The 14,441-nt window shown below is 35.7% G+C and overlaps 1 protein-coding gene across 6 annotated transcripts in view; it reads right to left on the reverse strand.

The window, feature by feature from the left end:
* Window positions 1–14,441, reverse strand: part of LOC115210808 — a 391,785-nt gene that overhangs the window by 50,192 nt on the left and 327,152 nt on the right. The gene's annotated exons all lie outside the window — the stretch shown is intronic.

The following is a 14,441-nucleotide window of genomic DNA, read 5'->3' on the forward strand; positions in this document are numbered from 1 at the left end:
CTCTCTCTCTCACATTCTATCTATCTTTCACTTAGCCTGTTATTACATAGAGTTTCTCTTGCTTTGCTTTCTACACAGATTTTTCCATACCATTTTCCTTTACAAACATTTTATTACATTGATCAGTTCCCTTCCTCCCTCTGTCTCTCTGTCTCTCTCTCTCTCTCTCTGATACACTCAGTATATTTTGTCTTTTTTTAATTCTTTCCTTTCCCCCATGTTCTCTCAGCTCTGTTCCATTCTCTCAACTCTCCAACCAGCCTTTACTTGTTTTCCTGTTCACCACACTCTTTCAAACTTTCTGAAAGAGCCCTGTGTCATCATGATAGAGAACTAATTATGCTTGCTACACTTATTGCTGTTATTGTAGTTGTTGCTGTTATTATTGTTGAAACTTTTTACTGTTAATGGTGAGAGCTATTGTTGTAGCGGAGGTTACTGTTTTATATGCATATGTATATACATATATGTATGTATATATATATATAATAATAATATATATATATATATATATACACAGACACATACATCTAGTGCACTAATTATCAATAAACCACACATTCTATACCACATTTGGTATAACAAAAGAACACAAAAAAAAAGAAGAAAATTAATGGCACAATTCTACATAATCAAAAAGGAAAAAGTACAGTGTAGTTTGAGGGATGAAAAGAAAAAAGAAAAAAAATAACAAACAAAACAAAGATAAAAGAACAATGAAATAACAATCTAAATGCTCATAAAAGATATAAAGGTTTACTAGAATCCTGAATATGAATATAACACATTTGTTACATCGAGCCTACTTTGAAGGTAAGATATCAAACACCATATCTTTACCTGGCTAAACTTCTGTAAAGGCAGTCAATTGATAATATTGATTTTCTAATTAGGAGGTCAAATTTTGTAGAGAAACAGTATTCCATTTAGCCATTGGCAATCCACTGCTGGATGAAAGCCTCAACATGCTGTTGGTGGTTGGTTTATCTAAACTGGTTGTAGGTCCAGCTATCAGTACCTAGGTAGAATTTGAAATCAGAAGGTGCAAAAGCATCTCGACTGACATCCTCAAATCCATTGTGCCAAACTGGCATTTTATTTACGACTCATGAAATAATGACGGGCAAAATTGACTATTACAGGATTTGAACTCAGGTCACATCATCATCATCATTGTTCGACCATGGTCGAGACAATGGAATTTACCATGCTACGCCAGACTTCACGGTCCATTATGGCATTACGGAGGTCCTGTTGCTGGATGCCTGTATCCCTGGAGATTACATCAGGGTAGGAGAGTGTGCGCCCTCTGGCATTGCGAGTAGATGGCTTCCAGAGGAGGAGAGTAGAAATTACCTCTTTTTCAGCTCTACAACAATGTCCAGCAAACTGGACTCTCCTACCTTTCACAAGAGATGACACTGGTGGTAGTTTCCCATATACTTGCATTTTGGTTGGATGGCGCTTCCACAAGAGATTTTGAGCTCTCATAAGGAGGCGAGTGTGAGAGCTTGAATGAATATCACATTGCATTCTATCAACTATTCTGATGATTCTGCCAAGGTGCCTATTCTGATAACAATGTATAAATTAGAGTCAGTTAAAATGATAGAAGTATATCATATTTAAAGAAAATGAGGGCTCACCTACATGGTTGCTTTACCTGCTAGAAATAGCAACTAAATCTTCAAATTAAACCCTATAGCTTGACAAAGGAGAGACAGATTAAATAATGTAATTCCTAATGAACAAAGCCTGACAGAAGAACAGGATGGTCATGGTTGAAACAAGATGGAGCTTTGGTCATAGGTCTACTCAGCCACTCCTCTTCCACCACAGGAATGTGTGTGTGTGTGTGTCTTTGTTACCCACCACTACTTGACAACTGATGTTGGTGTGTTTATGTCCCTTTAACTTAGCAGTTCAGCAAAAGAAATTGATAGAATAAGTACCAGGCTTTAAAAAAAAAGAATTAAAATATGTACTGGGTTCAATTCATCTTTCTAAAAATCCTTCAAGGCACTGCCCCAGCGTGGCCACAGTCTAATGATTGAAACAAGAAAAAGATAAAAGATAAAAAGAACATCCTCCTTTTTTATTTTTTGTTTTGTCTTATCCTTTAAAAGAGTTAATAAAAGAGCCATCAGTAATAATAAAATATATTGAAATTTCAATGAAAATCAACTATTCATGCTCACATTCAAACATTAGCTTTGTCAAATAAAATAATGATATTTCATAGTATAATATGATGCTACAGAATTTAGAAGATATCACTCAAAAGTGATGCAAATATAATCAAATACTAAATACTTGCCATAGCTGTCATGACCGTTTTATCTTCTTCCAAAGCATAAGACAACAAGGAATATATCCAATGTGTAATTACTTCATTTTAAGAAAGTATAGTGTGATTAAATGGATATTTGGTTGCTATTTCTAGCCAGTTGAGTGACTGCTTTGAGCAGTCATGGGCAAACTGCAACTTGCAGGTCTTTCTGAATAGTATGCCTAAATGAGAAATTACCTTAAATTATTTTTGGCAGAACAACTCACCTAATGAGGAACCATGTTTCCTGAGACCCACTTCTTGAAAAAGGTTGCCTATGTCTGGCTTAGAGGTTCTCACATTGGCACATTATCACAGATAATTAGTTCTGTTGGTTTCAAACAAAGAGATAAATAGGGATTTTGACATCCTTGTTTCTCAAGTGCACTAACAAAGTAACTCAGGTGCAATAGTTTCAACATGGGATCAAATATTGTCATAGCATAATACAATAGGACAACATGAAACTCTAGGAGCCAGAATTCAATATAATCTTTCAACAAAAACTTGTTAAGTAAGCACCACCAGCAATACTATCTAAACAATGAAAAATATTCCAAAGACTAAACAGAAATTGATCCTTAAGTTGTTTGATTTGCTTATCTCTCTGCCATTTCCATCCGGTATCTCTTTCTCCCTCTGCCCCCACTCACTCTATCTATCAATCTCTCTTCCTATCAGTCTTTCTTCTTCTCCTGCAATTAAAATGTATCTTCCATAAATGTTAATATTGGTGTTATATCAAGAAGACAAGAATGTAAGGTTTCTTCCAATAACAACACTCTAATTTATGATCCATGGTAGCAGACAATATCTCATCATTTGCAACAAAGATAAGCTTTCTAAAATGAAAGATAAGCAAATAAAGAAAATGGAAACCCTGTTATGATAAACATGCATTAAGAGCATATTTAGAAGCCCAGTTATAGCCAACCAGACTCAAGTTTAAATAATGTGAAACAATAACTTATCTGTCCATTATTATCTCATCTCCACCAACCCAACCCAACGCTACCGTATTTCAGCTGAGAAACTGATAAAGAAGGTGGCAGCGAGGAATTTATAAAGAAATTATATTTACGCTTTTAATGATTAATTACCAAAGGTAAATATAAACCAGGGAACCAAGATTTTGAATGTGCTTGATTTTGTTTCCATTTCAATATTTTCTGCATTTTGTTATTGATGATGATGATGATGATGAGGAGGAGGAGGGTGACGACGATGACATCAAAGACAATGTTGGTAGTTGTAATGATGATGATGGTGATGGTGCTGGTGGTAATGGTGTTGACAATGATAATGATGGCAGTGCTGGCGGTAATGGTGTTGGCGATGATGATGATGGTGGTGGTGATGAAGCTGATGCTAAATAATGATGTTGCTCATTTTGTTATTGCTACTGTAACGATGAAGAAACTGAAAATACCAAGCAGGATTCAAAAGCCTAATCAAGTTTAGTGTTGTTGCCATCATTGTTTGTCACTGTCTTACCCAATAGCATTAATATTACCACCATCATCATTCCTCACCGTCACCAATGTCACCGCCTACATCATACAGCCTAGGTATATTGCAAGATTGCTTTTCCAACTTAAATTCTGCTTTTTTCCCTCAATTCATCACATCCTTCATTAGTTTGCCTGTCAGGCCCAATTCCCGATGTCTTCCGTCATTTACCACAATATTTCTAAGTTTTCCCCCCCACCTCTCTGCACTAATTGCTGTTAACCATTAGCCTGATGCACTATCTATTAAAAAAATCCATACTCTGCCATTCAGTACTTGATGCCTATACTTCACAAACATGAATTCAAATACAGCTCAAACTGTAAAACTGTGCTATATCTACTTCATAACTAAGCAAATGTATTTTGCTTTTGCTTTTTGTTTGTTAATATTAAATCTAGACCAAGTAAGATTGATGCAGATGGCCAAGAAAGTAACAAAGCAAATGAGTGCTTTACTCTACCTGATACCCTACTGATTTGAATTGCAATCCTACCAAGGTCAAATCAGCTTTTCATTTCTTCATGGGCCAACGAAATAACTATCAGTAATGAGGTCAGTTCAACTAGTTATATAAGACTATATAAAAACTAGGCTATATGCTGAGCCAACAGACAAAATCAATATTTATGGTGAGACAAATTTGATACCTTGCTTCAAGTTCAAATTCTGGAACTGTCAACTAGCATTTCATCCTTCTGGGAGTCAATAATATATATTTCTTTATTGCCCACAAGGGGCTAAACATAGAGGTGACAAACAAGGACACACAAAGGGATTAAATTGATTACATCGACCTCAGTGTGAAACTGGTACTTTATTTATCGACCCCGAAAGGATGAAAGGCAAAGTCGACCTCAGCGGAATTTGAACTCAAAACATAATGACAGACGAAATACCTATGTCTTTACTACCCACAAGGGGCTAAACACAGAGGGGACAAACAAGGACAGACACACGGATTAGGTCTATTACATTGACCTCAGTGCGTAACTGGTATTTATTTAACCGACCCCGAAAGGATGAAAGGCAAAGTCGACCTCGGCGGAATTTGAACTCAGAACGTAACGACAGACAAAATACCGCTAAGCATTTCACCCGGCGCGCTAACATGTCTGCCAGCTCGCTGCCTTCAATAATATAACAACAGAAAGCTATTGAATGACTAGAAACAACCCCATATATGTTGTTTCAAAACCACTAGCAGACAAACCATACTTTTAACTATGGTATTCACAGATGAATTTTTATGGAGTGCTGTGTGGCAGTTTGGACATAGCCTTTCTTCTGTTCAGTCTATTTCTGTATGTCTGCTCTGTTCTTACTGCTGGTGGTACATCCCAGACAGTGAGGCTATTGATGTTTCAATTATTTCTGAGTGTATATTTTATATTTCTGTATGTATATCATTGTAATAGTGACATAAGAGTTTGTATAAGTATTTTGGACTTTGGAGATAGTTGTTTTTGTGGGGCATAGACTGCAGAAGTTGAAGCTTCCTGTAACAACAAAGCATGCCTTTCACAGGTCTAAGTAGTCTTTTCCTTTTTTGTACTTTTACTTCATTTTCATAGCTGGTCTATGTGTGTGACCCATTGTAATGTGAAGTGTGCTGTTTTGTGTTCTTTGTTATATATTTTTTGTGGAGATCAAGGGCCTAGGCAGGGATACTAAAATCCATGATAGAGTTAAAGGATTGTTTGTATACTAGAGTTTTTCTTTCTTTCTGCTGACCAAATGTAGTAACTGTGAATGTTCTATATACTTCTATATAATTAGTTTCATACTATTTTCAACATGTCTTATGAATGTTATAGAGAAGTTGTATGTAACTCTTAATATTTCTGTTTTATGTCACTGTGGTAGGTTTATGTTAATGATGGTGTTGTGTGGTTGTATTTGAGGAATTCTGATGTTATTGGTCAGAAGGAAAACAGCGTATTTGATGGGGTGAGTGACACTAGAATGTTGTTGTGAAGTCAAGTTCTTTAGTGTCTGATGTGGAAATGGAGTAATTGTGAGGTTGTGTCTGGAGAATAGTGGGAGGTTGTGAGTGTGATATCATTTGTGTGCAAAGCTGTGTGCATATGTATATGTATATAGTTGAAATTTACAGAAAAACAAAAGATGAAGACAGGTGTATGAACAACAAGCAGGTGTATTTGTTTGATGCTCAGGCAAGTGAGAAAGTCTTTTATGTTTCGAGCCTACGCTCTTCAACATACAGGTATAACTTGAAAAGAGTAAGTAGAAGAGATCTTTGTGATACTCTATTTTAGAGATTGCAAAAGTTGGAAGTGCTGTTCTTGTACATAGCATGGTTTGGCAACCTGAAAGATGTCTGCCAAACAGAATTTTGTGTTGTTTCTTAAAGAAGTGTTAAACATTCAGTGCATAAATGAGGGGCCAAGAATGGAATCAATAACTTTGCTTATGTTGATGGTAGTTAGAATGGTGTGCGGTAGGGGTTTTCATTGTTACCAATGCTATCATGTATCCTTTGTGTTAGCGTCATGAGTTGTATGGTAGTAGAATGTACTGGTCTGAATCTGTGTAGTGATTTGGAAAGAAGAATGTGGGGGTTAGTGATGTCAAAGGTGAGTCTTTCTATAATTGCTGAGGGTCTATGTGGTTCTATTATATTTGGATTTTAGATGGTTTTTCAAATTACTATGATTCTACGGTGTTTGGTTGTATTGCAATGAGTGGTTGTCAATAACTGATGAGTGCATGCGATTCCTTCAGGCTTTAGGTGCCTTACATGAATGTTTCATTTTGTAAGACTCTGAAAATTTTGAGGTTTTAGATTTCCAAATAACTTTGTTGTTGTCTGATGAAAGGAAATAATCAAAATCATGGTCTATTTGTAACATGTATTTTTCATCTTATGTTCTTGCTATCTTCATAAGCTTTTTGGTGGCTGATTTTCACAAACTATTATTACGGGCATTTGTTTGATGTTGGTAGGTGGTTGTGCTGTAGTTTATATTGAATAAAATCATTGATCACATTTTTTGGGTAGTTTATTTCTTTATCATTTCTTCATTTAGCTGTTTAGTAGTATTTACTATTGTGAGTGGAGGCGCAATGGCCCAGTGGTTAGGGCAGCGGACTCGCGGTCATAGGATCGCAGTTTCGATTCCCAGACCGGGTGTTGTGAGTGTTTGTTGAGCGAAAACACCTAAAGCTCCACGAGGATCCGGCAGGGGATGGTGGAAAACCCTGCTGTACTCTTTCACCACAACTTTCTCTCACTCTTACTTCCTGTTTCTGTTGTGCCTGTAATGCAAAAGGCCAGCCTTGTCACACTCTGTGTCACGCTGAATATCCCTGAGAACTACGTTAAGGGTACATGTGTCTGTGGAGTGCTCAGCCACTTGCACGTTAATTTGATGAGCAGGCTGTTCCGTTGATCGGATCAACTGGAACCCTCGTCGTCGTAAGCGACGGAGTGCCAACACCTGTTGTGAGTATGCTTGGTGTATTGTGTCTGAGGTTGTCCCTTAAGACATTAATAAATAATCAAACAGATAAATGTAAGACAAATAGATTCATTTTAGTGCATGATAAATTGGTTGGGGTATTCTAATTAGATGCCTTTTCTACCCTCAACCCTTTACAGATTGTTCTATCATTTAACCTTGCATGATAAAGAACCCTTTCTGCTCTGCATCACTGTTGATTGAGAATGGCTCTTGTCATAGATGGCTGACTTTCACTGCAGCTAAATAAGCCATACTCTTTCTGGTTCAGTATTTGAAAACTAAAGGAAGTGAGAGCAAATGATAGTAAGGTAAATCATGCAGAAGTTTGCCAATAAAAGGGTAAGCTGCAAAATGGCAATGGGGAAGGGATGAAATAAAATATCTCAATGATCAACCAATAACGGTGTCTTTCAATGGTTACTAGAAATAGCAGCTGAATCTCTCTCACATCAGTACTAATTGCTTGAAAAATGGAAGGATACATCATATAATATGATCTGACATGCACACAGCTGGACAGAAAGAGAAGATGGTCACAGCTTGAAAGCTTTTCACTATAGATCTGTTCAATCAGAGTTGATTTCAAACTAAATAACAACCGTAACGACAATCCACTAAGTTATCAATTAAAAAATCAAAATATCACAGAAAGATGATGAAATACAACAAAAATATAAAAAAATTTATAAAAAACTGGAAGCTTTGAAGCAAATGACATTTTGACAGAGACATTACTAGACATGTATGTATTAATACATATTCATGAGAGAATTATATAAAAGACTTCTTACCCAAATGAAAGCCAATTTTAAAATGGTTGGTTAGAAGATTATGATTCACCTATTCTGACTCAAAAGTTCTCAAAGACTTTATGCAATTAATGCAGGAAGTTATAAATTAAAAGTAATGAAGTAAATCATTACAATCAGTCGTAACATTAAATAAAATGCAAAGAAATTATATCCTACAAAACTGAAAGAAGCAATGAAAATACAAAAGTTGTAGAGGAATTTCTGGTGGGCTGGAAAAACATTTTTTTAGACATGATGCAATGTTTAGAAGTTGACACAATTAGGGATGAAATGAAGTCTGTAAACTACCCAGATGTCTTAGCAAGAAGTAGCAGCTAGGTAACATGGTGAGAGCTTGATGCTGTTTCTAAGTTTACTTTGCAATGTCAAAGTTTTAAGCTCAATTCCAACAGGTGGGTCCTTGAGCAAATATCTTCTAAAGTAGACTTGGGTTGACCCAAGTCTTATGAGTGAAACTGAATACATAGAATCTGTACAGAAGCATTTTCAGTGGACTGTATTTCTAATCAAAAGGGCCAGGCTTGGTCCATGATGATTCTTTTTGAGGATTATATTAAAGAAACAAGTGACTATGGAATACTCAGCCATTTACTTTATAATACAAAGAGCAGATAGATTTATTGCTCAAACAATTCAAAAACTCATCAGTCATGGTCCCACTCATTTCTACTCACATTGTACCTTGAAGGTGCATCCTAACACCTCTTAACCACCATTTTTATCTCTTCCAAGATCCACCCAATCAATCTCGCCACCATCCCTTCTAAAATGTGAGTAGTCATGTAGCTCCTCTACAGCAAGAAACCTGTTCTATTCTGGTTCTTTTTCCTCATAATTTACCCCTCTCTATTCCTTATCTTCTAATATAAAGTTGCCTCCTTGGAATCTTAACAGATGCTAATGGCATGAATAAAAGTTCCAAGTACCAGCTATAAAGTGTAGATGTTAGCAAGGGCATCCAGCTGTAGAATCCTTGCCAAAGCAAACACTGGAGTAAAATGCAGTCCTTGAACACATCAAATCCTGTTAAATAGTCCAATCCATGCCAGCATGGAACATTGATGTTAACTGATGATGATGATGATCATCATCATTATTACAACTAACACAATCTACTGATATTAAAAGGTTCCCCTTCTTGTGAAAAAGATAGAATGTTTGAAGCATACATAATAGGTGTGATACTGCATAGTAATAAGACATCGACACATGAAGAACCAAAAAAGGATCATCTACATGATCAGTTGGCCTGCTAGAAATAGCAAATATCCCTCAAATCATATCCTACTGCTTAAAAAGGGACACGTTAAATAATGTGGACTTTTGTGCACCATACTGGAGAAAAAGATGGGACGGTCACAGCTGAACTGCTTTAGGCTATGGATTGGCTTTATTAGATCTGACTTGGAGCTTAAGAGCAACATAGGCACAAAATCTGGATCACCTGAATAGATGTTTCATTGTTTTTGAGATAGTTAGAGAGAGTAGGGTAAGCGCCCATAGTCTTTGGAAACTCTCAGACTGGTGATATTGCAACAGATGATATTCAGTTTTAAATTTGGCAATGAAACATTGCCTGAGAAACAGATTAAAAAGACTATAGTTCTGGAATGAACTTTGCCTAAGTATTTCCTATATGGTTTACTGAGCAAGAGACAATGTTGATAGAGGAAGGATAAAGGATAAAAGAATCAGATGAGCTTAGATGAGGGTAGTGTACAGTGAAGCAAGAACCACTGTAGTAAAAGGAAAAACAAAGACAAGATACAGCACATTGCTGAGCTAGTGAAGGTTTACCAATCAGTCAGATGGCCTTATGGGTATGGGGAGTCAACCAAGGACATTTATGGGCAGCAGTAGCTCTCTATAGATAGTCTATCACTAGTTATATATTTGTCTTATAAAACAAGTCAGCAACTATTCAGAGCTTTAATAGTTTCTAATTCTGCTGAGAACATCTGGATTTCCAGTCACAGCTTTGATTATATTATAGATATTCAGTTACAATGAAATATCATAAAAGATTGTAGAGCTAGCATTTTTAGGTTTTTTTTTTTCAAGGTTTTAGTTATAAATTGTTCATGAATAGAGAAGTAAATGGCTGTGTTTTTGGTGTTTTGAAAGAAATCAGTCTGATATGTTCTCACTGTAGAGGTTTTTTTTTTTTTTTTTACTTTTTTTCAAGTCTTTGTTCATGGAAGCAGTGTATGTCTGGGGTAATGTATTTGTGTTTTCATTACTTTAAGGTTTTTAGTCAAAGAAGAAAAGACAGCCTCAGTGACTGTTTTCAGGGCATCTGAGAATAATCAAAAGAAGAAAGTAAGTCCTCTTCAGACCAGAGACCTGGCCATGTAGATGTCCAACGACCAGTTGCAGATGTTAAAATGAATGTCATATGTGGAAATTTATTGAGAAGTGAAGGTTGAATACTTTGCATAGGAGTGTGTGTGTGTGTGTGTGTGTGTGTGTGGTGTGTGTGTGTGTGATTAGAAGTGTTGTTTATCTTTAGGTCATTACTGAGTTCACCTTTGGTCGAAGGAACTCCAACCTTGAACAATCTGTCTTTCATTCAGACACAGTGTATCTAGAACTATACTATCCAATGTGACCTTTTGAAACAGATTGTAATTTGTGATTTGAGACAGATTTGATTGTCATTTCTACAGGTCTGGGTGGTCAAGTAGAACATTCTCAATTTAAGCAGGTCATTTATGTTAAAAGTGTGTAGGCATATCTAAACAATAAAGTGTGTCACACAAAGGTTACTCTGACATATTCATCAATGAAGACATCTAACATGAAACATCATCATCATCATCGTTTAACATCTGCTTTCCATGCTAGCATGGGTTGGATGATTTGACTGAGGACTGGCGAACCAGACTCCAATCTGATCTGGCAGAGTTTCTACAGCTGGATGCCCTTCCTAACGCCAAAGAAATGGAAGGTATGTGAAGCTGATAAGCAGGAAACTTTGCAAAGAAGTTCTAAAATTTGGCTGGTGTCCAGGGCAAGACCCATAGGAGTTCACACCTAACAGATCATCAATGAAGGAAAGAGACTCACATGACAAAGGTAATAACGATTTATGACAGCGAGACAGTGTCATATGTTTCTGTTAGATGGGTTGAGGCAGTGACAAATGATCAAGACCTTTGGCAATATGCTGTGCTTGAGAAGAAAACCCATCAAGCCAAGAGAAATCTAGTTGTGGAAGATACTGGTGTCACACAAACTGGCACCCATGTCAGTGGCATGTAAAAGCACCCACTACACTCTCGGAGTGGTTGGTGTTAGGAAAGGCATCCAGCTGAAGAAAACATGCCAAATCAGACTAGAATCTGGTGCAGCCTCTCAGCTTACCAATCCTGGTCAAACCATCCAACCAATGCCAGCATGGACATCATCATCATTATCATCATCATCGTTTAACATTTGCTTTCCATGCTAGCATGGGTTGGAGGATTTGACTGAGGTCTGGTGAACCAGACTCCAATGGTTCGCCAGACCTCAGTCAAATCGTCCAACCCATGCTAGCATGGAAAGCGGACGTTAAACGATGATGATGATGATGATGATGTCCATGCTGGCATTGGTTGGATGGTTTGACCAGGATTGGTAAATCCTGGTCAATGGATGCTAAATGATGATGACGATGATGAGGGGAGAGATGATGAAGGTGGGAGGGTTTAGGAAGGATAGAGAGCATCCTGATAGAATGAATAGCATTTGAAAAAAATTTGTTTCATTGAACTGAAGTGATGAGGTGAACAACCAGGAAAACGATCATATCCTGTTGTGTTTGTCAGAGTATTTGATCATATCCTATTGCGTTTGTCCAGAGTGAGAATGGAAGCAAACTGGGAAGAAAATATGATGGTTTTATGAGCAATGGAGTAGAGAAAGAAGTTTAACATTCATTGGATATGCAATATTAAACTTGGGCACACGTGAGATGTTAGTGTTGCTATAAAAGATGACTGCTGTGATATGGATATGGTGACTCTGTTATCATCATCTTATTCAACTAATATATTTGTATGGCAAATGATTTGTTATTATGAAAAGCTACAGATATGATGGAGATTTAATGGATATTTTTAAGATTAAGGCTTTGCAGACAATATAGTATTCATGACCAGCAGCATCAAACATAAGAGACCACAGACCATAGAAAAAAATAGAACAAAAACAAAGAGAAGAAAACAAACTTTATGAATTCCAGAAAGTATGAATTTTTTGCACATTAACTAAGTAGGCCAGTTCATCAACCTACCTTGGATGCTCTCGAAAGGAGGCAATGTTGAAAATAATGTAAATAGGACCATGCCTTCTAAAGACTAGAGAGAATGTGATCATCAACATTTGAACAAATTTGTACATCTTCATTTTAATGTCATTTCTCCTGCTAAATATGCTGGTGAAAACTAGTAAAGTACCAAGGATGTAGAGACATTTAGAATCCATTTTATAAACAAAAATACTTCAGAAGAATTTTAGACTAAGAACAAATTTAACCCTTTAGCATTTAAACTGGCCATATCTGGCCAAAAGTATTCTGCCTGTTTTATGTTCAAACTGGCCAGATCTGGTCTCTCACACCAACCCTACAATATCATTTTAAAAATTAACAGCTACCTCATCAAAATCTTATAGCTACAAGATAATGCCTGATTAGTTCAAAGCAATGTAAATGAAAACGCATTAATTTTGGCAGAATAATGCGAACACTAAAGGGTTAAAAGCAAGAAATAACAGATTTGTCTGCATAACTCACAGAATTAACCAACGTTTGGAACAAATTTAAGTACACAAGTTATGTTTGAGAAGAGAGGAAGAAAGCATAATAAAACAATCCTTTAAGTAAGAAACATACAGAAAAAAGAAGGAAGGAAGGTGATAAAAGTAGAGTATGTACTGAACACTCCTACAGGAAGTTTAAAAGGGGGGGGGACCCCGTCACGATCCAAAATAGAACTGGCTTAAAATACAAAGTGGACAGCGTGACCCTTTATATAGCCCATCAAATATCGTTGGAAGGATATGAGATGAGATAAAATAGTCAGACAGATAGATAAATACTGGGATATGTTTTCTTTTCATTCATTTTTTTTTAACATATATAACTTGACATGTGCTTCCATTATAATAATGTACACAAACATTCATATATACAACGTAGGTGTCTATCAGTACATGCAATCACCTTACACAACTGAGAATAAAACAAACACAAAATACTACATGCGTTATTTTATATATGTATATATATGTATATATATATATATATAAACACAAAGTATATTAGTATACATACATAGATATGACAAATAATTTCTGAGGAACACAAATTATACATACTTCTGTCAGTTGATACATTTTCACAAATATACAATAATATTTCATAATATAGACACAGATATATCCAAAGAACTCATGTTTATATATAAACCAACTGTGTATGAGACTAGTTTTCGCGTAACAACAGTAAAATATATATTCACCAATAAAACATTAAAGGTTTATTTATACATAAATATGCATGTGTTCAAGTGAATGTTTTAATTGATAATATATTTTGGTCTATCTGCAAATGCTTCTTGATTCGTATAAAAATATGAAGATATCGTTAGACAAATATTAATTAATTTTTAGCTGTGTATGTATGTATGTATGTATGTGTGCGTGTGTGTGTGTGTGTGTATGAACGTAAGCATCTATGTACACAGTGACCATATACATACATCGATACAAGTTTGCATGCAGATACATAATAATAAATATTTATATATATATAGAAACACATATACTGCATATATTAATGTATACACAGAAATATCTTTTTATATACATACGCAGCTTTCTACATTTATAAACATTTCCTCAAAACATGAAATGATAGAGAAGTAAGAAGCAGTATTTAAGCTATATGGATTTCAATAAGCAATTACAGATTATATATATATATATATATATATATATATATATATATATATATATCAGTCTACATACATACCAACGTACATACAGGAGCAATATCGACATATATATAGTAGTGTCTGTGTTGTAGTGTAAACTAATGTGTTCGTGCGTGTGCGTGTGTGTTCGCGTGTATACATAATAATATACATACATACGCACACACACTAAATTACATTACACAATACACGGTATCACTTCACTCGAAATATACATACTAACACGATATACCACATTCATCTCTCTCTTTCTCATACACACACACAAACACATATTCTACATCATATTGTCATACATTCACAAACAAAAACAATACACATTATACAC

This window comes from Octopus sinensis, linkage group LG4 (genome assembly GCF_006345805.1).
Source record: "Octopus sinensis linkage group LG4, ASM634580v1, whole genome shotgun sequence".
Lineage (NCBI taxonomy): Eukaryota > Metazoa > Mollusca > Cephalopoda > Octopoda > Octopodidae > Octopus > Octopus sinensis.